Source organism: Salvelinus fontinalis, chromosome 14 (assembly GCF_029448725.1).
Source record: "Salvelinus fontinalis isolate EN_2023a chromosome 14, ASM2944872v1, whole genome shotgun sequence".
NCBI classification, from domain to species: domain Eukaryota; kingdom Metazoa; phylum Chordata; class Actinopteri; order Salmoniformes; family Salmonidae; genus Salvelinus; species Salvelinus fontinalis.
This window is the reverse complement of record NC_074678.1, coordinates 41,220,315-41,227,515: the sequence shown is the minus strand read 5'-3', so window position 1 is coordinate 41,227,515 and position 7,201 is coordinate 41,220,315. Positions and strand designations below refer to the sequence as shown.

At 47.1% G+C, this 7,201-nt stretch overlaps 1 protein-coding gene across 1 annotated transcript in view; it reads left to right on the top strand.

Annotated features, from left to right (window-relative positions):
• The first annotated feature begins 6,421 nt into the window (after window positions 1-6,421).
• The window catches only part of LOC129810859 (neurocan core protein-like), a 198,816-nt gene continuing 198,036 nt past the window's right edge, over window positions 6,422-7,201 (top strand). The window contains exon 1 of the mRNA XM_055861816.1: window positions 6,422-6,860. The gene's annotated coding sequence lies outside the window, so the exon portion shown is untranslated. The remainder of the gene's footprint in view (window positions 6,861-7,201) is intronic.

Sequence of the window (7,201 nt, the reverse complement as noted above, 5' to 3'; positions counted from 1 at the left end):
TTTTCAATTTCCGCCTAAAATGACATACCCAAATCCAACTGCCTGTAGCTCTGGACCTGAAGCAAGGATTTGCATATTCTTGGTACCATTTGAAAGGAAACACTTTGAAGTGTTTCCAGAGACAGCAGGGGTTCAAACTATAGTATCCAGTTCCTACATTTGAATATAAAAATGGATTTTATCAAACAAAACAATGCTACATTTTATCTCTGGGACTCTCAGGATGACAAATCAGAGAAAGATTACTGAATGTAAGTACATTATTTACCTTCAGAGGTGAATGTAGCAAACCAGTTGCTGTGATAAAAGTGTTGTGTTGTTGTGCACTCTCCTCTAACAATAGCATGGATTTTTTTCACTGTAATAGCTACTGTAAATTGGACACTGCACTTTGATTAACAAAAATTGAAACTTTGTGTCCATGTCAGACATGTCTATGTCCCGGAAAGTTGGCTGTTGTTTACAACGTCATTCTAGACTAGAACTAATTGCAATTTGCATTGCATTATAAAACCTTCTATTAAATGCTTTTGGCTAAAATTGTATTTCATTTAATCAAAGGTCAGTCTATTAATATTGCAGTTGAAAGATTAACCAAACCAAGCAGAGTGTTAGAGCTGTCGCTCTCCTCATCCTCGGAAGAGGTGAGGAGAGAAGGATCTTCGGACCAAAATGCGGAGTTAGGGAAATATGCCATCTTTATTTTACATATGACAACGATGCAGATGGCAACACGAAAAACTAAACAAAACACTTTCAAACTACAAAATAACAAAACGACGTAGAACGAAAACCTGAACATAAACTTACATAACTGAAACGTAAACTCACGAACAGGCAACAGACGACATCGAAACAAAACGAACAGCCAAACAGTCCCGTTTGTGAATATACATCGATAACGACACGAAGACATCACAGGAGACAATCACCCACAAACACACAGTGATAATGCCCTACCTAAATATGACTCTTGATTAGAGGAAAATGCAAACCACCTGCCTCTAATCAAGAGCCATACCAGGCACACCGAAACCAACATAGAAACAGATAACATAGACTGCCCACCCAAAACACATGCCCTGACCATAAACACATAAAAAACAACATAAAACAGGTCAGGACTGTTACAGTACCCCCCCCTCAAGATGCGCACGCCGGGCGCACAAGCACAAAATCCAGGGGAGGGTCCGGGTGGGCAGTTGACCACGGTGGTGGTTCCGGCTCAGGACGCTGTCCCCATACCACCATAGTCACTCCCCTCTTCTTTCTACCCCTTCTAATGCCCACCCTAACACTACCTTCCCCTAAATAAACAGCTAGCACCAGGACAAGGGGCAGCACCGGGACAAGGGGTAGCACCGGGACAAGGGGCAGCACCAGAACAAGGGGCAGCACCAGGATAAGGACCATCACTGGGACAAGGGGCAGCACCGGGACAAGGGGCAGCACCGGGACAAGGGGCAGCACCGGGACAAGGGGCAGCACCGGGACAAGGGGCAGCACCGGGACAAGGGGCAGCACCGGGACAAGGGGCAGCACCGGGACAAGGGGCAACACCGGGACAAGGGGCAGATCCCGGCTGAAGGACTCTGGCAGGTCCTGTTTGGACGGCTCTGGCAGGTCCATGCTGGCTGACGGCTCTCTACGCTCATGGCAGGCTGACGGCTCTTGACGCTCATGGCAGGCTGACGGCTCTCGACGCTCATGGCAGGCTGACGGCTCTCGACGCTCATGGCAGGCTGACGGCTCTCGACGCTCATGGCGCTCTGACGGCTCTGGCTGCTCATGGCTCTCTGACGGCTCTGGCTGCTCATGGCTCACTGACGGCTCTGGCTGCTCATGGCTCTTTGACGGCTCTGGCTGCTCATGGCTCTTTGACGGCTCTGGCTGCTCATGGCTCTCTGACGGCTCTGGCTGCTCATGGCTCGCTGGCGGCTCTGGCAGATCCTGTCTGGTTGGCGGCTCTGGCAGATCCTGTCTGGTTGGCGGCTCTGGCAGATCCTGTCTGGTTGGCGGCTCTGGCAGATCCTGTCTGGCTGACGGCTCTAGCGGCTCCTGTCTGGCTGACGGCTCTAGCGGCTCCTGTCTGGCGGATGGCTCTGTAGGCTCATGGCAGACGGGCGGCTTTGCAGGCTCATGGCAGACGGGCGGCTTTGCAGGCTCATGGCAGACGGATGGCTCAGACGGCGCTGGGGAGACGGATGGCTCAGATGGCGCTGGAGAGACGGATGGCTCAGATGGCGCTGGGGAGACGGATGGCTCAGATGGCGCTGGGGAGACAGATAGCTCTGTAGGGAGGAGAAGGAGAGACAGCCTGGTGCGTGGTCTAGGCACCGGCTGCGCTGGAGAGGAGGAAACAGCAGGAGAGAGAACCCGGAGAGACAGCCTGGTACGGGGGGCTGCCACCGGAGGACTGGTACATGGAGGTGGCACCGGATATACCGGACCGTGAAGAAGGACACGTGCTCTTGAGCACCGAGCCTCCCCAACCCTACCAGGTTGAATGAACCCCGTAGCCCTGCCAGTGCGGCGAGGTGGAATAGCCCGCACTGGGCTATGCAGGCGAACCGGGGACACCACCTGTAAGGCTGGTGCCATGTACACCGGCCCGAGGAGACGTACTGGAGACCAGCTACGTTGGGCCGGCTTCATGGCACCCGGCTCGATGCCCAACCTAGCCCTCCCAGTGCGGCAAGGTGGAATAGCCCGCACTGGGCTAAGCACGCGTACTGGGGACACCGTGCGCTTTACCGCATAACACGGTGTCTTACCAGTACGACGCCTTCTACCTCCACGGTAAGCACGGGGAGTTGGCTCGGGTATCCTACCCGGCTTTACCACACTCCTCGTGTGCCCCCCCCCCAAGAAATTTTTGGGTCTTACTCACGGGCTCCCAACCGCGTCGTCGCGCTGCCTCCTCATACCAGCGCTCCTGGGCTGTGGCTGCCCTCTTCTCCTCCTTAGGACGGCGATAATCCCCTGGTTGAGCCCAAGGTCCTCTACCGTCCAATATCTCCTCCCAAGTCCAGAAATCCTTATTGCTCCGTCGAGCATTCCCATACCGCTTGGTCTCAGTATTTTGGTGGGTGATTCTGTTAGAGCTGTCGCTCTCCTCATCCTCGGAAGAGGTGAGGAGAGAAGGATCTTCGGACCAAAATGCGGAGTTAGGGAAATATGCCATCTTTATTTTACATATGACAACGATGCAGATGGCAACACGAAAAACTAAACAAAACACTTTCAAACTACAAAATAACAAAACGACGTAGAACGAAAACCTGAACATAAACTTACATAACTGAAACGTAAACTCACGAACAGGCAACAGACGACATCGAAACAAAACGAACAGCCAAACAGTCCCGTTTGTGAATATACATCGATAACGACACGAAGACATCACAGGAGACAATCACCCACAAACACACAGTGATAATGCCCTACCTAAATATGACTCTTGATTAGAGGAAAATGCAAACCACCTGCCTCTAATCAAGAGCCATACCAGGCACACCGAAACCAACATAGAAACAGATAACATAGACTGCCCACCCAAAACACATGCCCTGACCATAAACACATAAAAAACAACATAAAACAGGTCAGGACTGTTACACAGAGTTTATGATTGATCATGGGAAATAGAAGAAAACAATAGTTTAAAGTGAATATGATATTACACAATCGTACTAGAGAAGTGTAAAATGTCCACTATTTCTACAAAAACTTTGATAGAATGTTGTTTTTCCCGGGAGACATTTCTTATTCTGGTTTTGAGATCAATGGGCTCAGGCTTTGGCCTTTCTGTCTGTCAGTGCTGTACATCATATCTGATAGCAGCCTACTCAGGGGAATGAAGGATCATTGGGCAGATAGGAGCAGAACACCAGTAATGCCATAACAGAGGTCAGCATGGGCGTCTGAATGGCTGCTGACCTTATATTGCATATCTTATCATCTCATATTCTGCTCATCCTGAATGATGTAGAATAATAGAAACGGTCAATTTGCATCAAAACTACTATAAGAGCTTTAATCACCAGCTTGCCAGCACAAAATAAGTGAGTGTTCATAATAAATAAAATGCATTGTGTTGTGTGTTGGTGTGTTTACTATATGTTCACTAAAGCAGCCGCACATATTCAAGATGAGTTTAGGAAGCTTTGCAAGGTTCAATGCTCCATTGTTGTCATGGGAGCCGACTTATTTGATTCTATGCCTGCAGAATGGTATCTGTTGTGAACAATAAAGCACAGCTCTATGCTCCTTATTATGCTATTTCCAATCCCCTACGGACTCAACTTGACTTAAAATTCTCTTGGGGGGAAGACATTCCTCCACTACTGTGACCGTTCCTGTGGGCCGTCAGGGGTGGCTGGACCGTTTCTCTCTAAGCTACATCCTTTGGGACTAATCTCTCCCAGTCTACAGACTGTGTGTGTGTTGGCTGATTAAGGTATTAACAGTAATGAACATCAAGGAGCGAGAAGAGCCTCTGCTAGGCTGTGCTGCTGTGCTTAGCCAGCCCAGATCACATAAACAGACGTACTGTTATATGGTGGTGGCTAGATAAACACATGTGCCCCCCTCTATATAAGACATGGATCAATATAAGCAGCCATGTGTTGACTCGTTCTGATTGCCTCCTAGTCTCTCCCTGCATGCCTGCCTGCCTACCAGTGATGGCTTGGTGAAGGCTGGAGAGGAGTTCAGTGTCTGGCCAGTGTGTGCGGCATTAGGCATCAGGCAGGCGGCCTTGGCTTTTGAAGTATCTGGCTGTGAAGTGATCTGATAAGTTGGAGCTGAGGGTGCTGGAGTGCTTTTAGGTTCAAAGCCACTGAAGAGAGAGCCTGCTACAACATGCAGGCAAGGACCCTTTCAGACAAAAGGGAACCTCAATCTTGAGCGCTGTGCCCCAAACAGACATTGTAATGTCACAATGTCACCCCTATCTGGAAGTCAAATTGGACCATTACACACACTTGCTTTGATGATGAAACCTTGAGCGTCACACTGATAGGATTCACAAATATAGTATCAGCATGAGACTGTGATAGCTAATAATTAAGCATCTGCAAATGTAGTTGGAGCAGCAAGGAAATGTCAAAGTTGACAGCCCCTTTGTTGTCCTATAAATGCCACTGGAAATTGATTGGTAACGTTTGCTTTAAATGCATGTCATATTCTATTGAATACAAAGAGCTATGTTTTAAGTAAAGATAAAGGCAGTTATTAGAAAAAAGAACATAAATTAAAATAAACTCCAACACATGCACTAGGGTTTGAATCAATCATATGATGAGTGTTGTTTGAGCACAGCAGTCCATGTAGCAGCTGTTATAGCTGTGAGCGTTGGAAACACCTACAGTCCACAGATCAAGCAATGCTCTTGGTGCTGATAGGAAAGCTCTGAACAACAAACCCATGAAGCTTGGTAACTAACTGTTCAGCACCATGGACAGCAACGGCATTCTATGGACTGAAAGGATCTACCTTTTGACGGTGTAGCGCAGTGTCAAGTCCTACAATTTGCCAGGTTGGAAAGTAGACCTGAAACTCTCAACACCAGCATTATTGTTTAGAATAGGTTCACTGTCCAATTTATCACAAAGAGATTTTCTGAAATTCCCATTTCTACACGCCAAGAACAAACCACGAATAAGCCTCGTGCTCGAATAAAATTTAAATCGACATTTTCAAAAGGCATTCTGCAGATTTTTTTCTTATTTAAATTAACAAGCAATCCTGAAAGTGTATGGTGGGTTGTGAATTAGTAGGGCGAGTTAATCTTCCCGGCGCAGCACCGTGGCATCTCGGAGGGGATCATTATTCTCGGTGTGGTAAAGCGATGTGTTGAGAGGCTCTCTGGTGCTGTCTGTCTACTGGAAACAGGTCCTAATGATTTCTGGAGACTTCAACAAGGCTACACTATAATATAAGCTAATGTATAAGAGTGTAATAAGTCATGACGTTTGCGTTAATTGCAATTAGTTTTAATGTTTTGGCTGGTGACACATCTGTCTATACAATACATGTTCTATTGTTTTAACTCTGCATTTTGAGACCTGTCTTAGTTGTTGACGAGTTTTAGTGGTAGATAGGTGTTAATGAAGTGTTCTTTGGAGCATTGACAAGCCTGCCTGTGACCTCAAACGTGTTTCTAAGACTATAATTAATGTTGAAGCTACTTCAAAAACAAGAGTTGGCCTAATTGTTATTAATCTAAGGTTTCAGCATTAATGAGTTATACCTCTAACTTTCTTACTCTGCGAGGTCATTGTGAATTTACAATACAAGGTAACATTATCCCCCAGGCTATAAATCGTGGCGCTCAAAACAGACACACGGGATTATACAGTAACAGTGCAGATGTGCCAAATGATGTCTCTACCCCATAGGACGCCCCTCTCCCCACACTCCCCACACACACTCAACGCCCACGGGGCCACCACATCCATCATACCCCCCACCTCCCCTTCGCTGATTTGAATAGCGGGACTCTGCAGAGAGTATCTGCGCTCTTTTGTTCAGTAGCACTTGGCTGCCGGGGAGGTGAGAATCGTTGTAGCTCTCCTCATCACGTTTCGTCTGTCTCTCTTCTCTTTGCGCAATAGGACGGACACCAGATACTCCGTTTTTGTGTTTTGGACCTCTCCAAAACGCGATTCGTTATTTTTTCCAACTCTTTATACGGTTTTGGTGCGCTCGATGGCTCGCACTGCTGACTGTGGCTCGTGACTAACAGAACAACTGCACGGAATCAGACCAACGTTACTCTGAGGCGGGCGGCATCGCTACACATTCCTGAGGACTTGACAGAGACACCAGAGCGGCTCACGGTCATCTCCTCCTAAAAGGTTAGAACAATGTGTATTAGCCTATTCCAGTATACTACATTACGATTTGTCTTTTTTGGCGTCGCTTAATATGAAGCTTGAGAAATCGGTATCTTGGGTATTCGTTATTAATAAGGAGTAGGCTATATTCTATCTTCACGAAGACAAAGCGAGGTATTTGTAAATAAACTACCACTTAAATAAATACAAATAGTCTATGCATGCGTTGAAGAGACTTCAGTATTTCGTTTTCCATGTGAGCATTGACATACTGTATCACTGTATAGTTTATTAGTTTATTACACTCTTGTTTCCAAACCTTTTATTTGATGCCTTTATTCTGGTCGAGTCTTGAATAACAC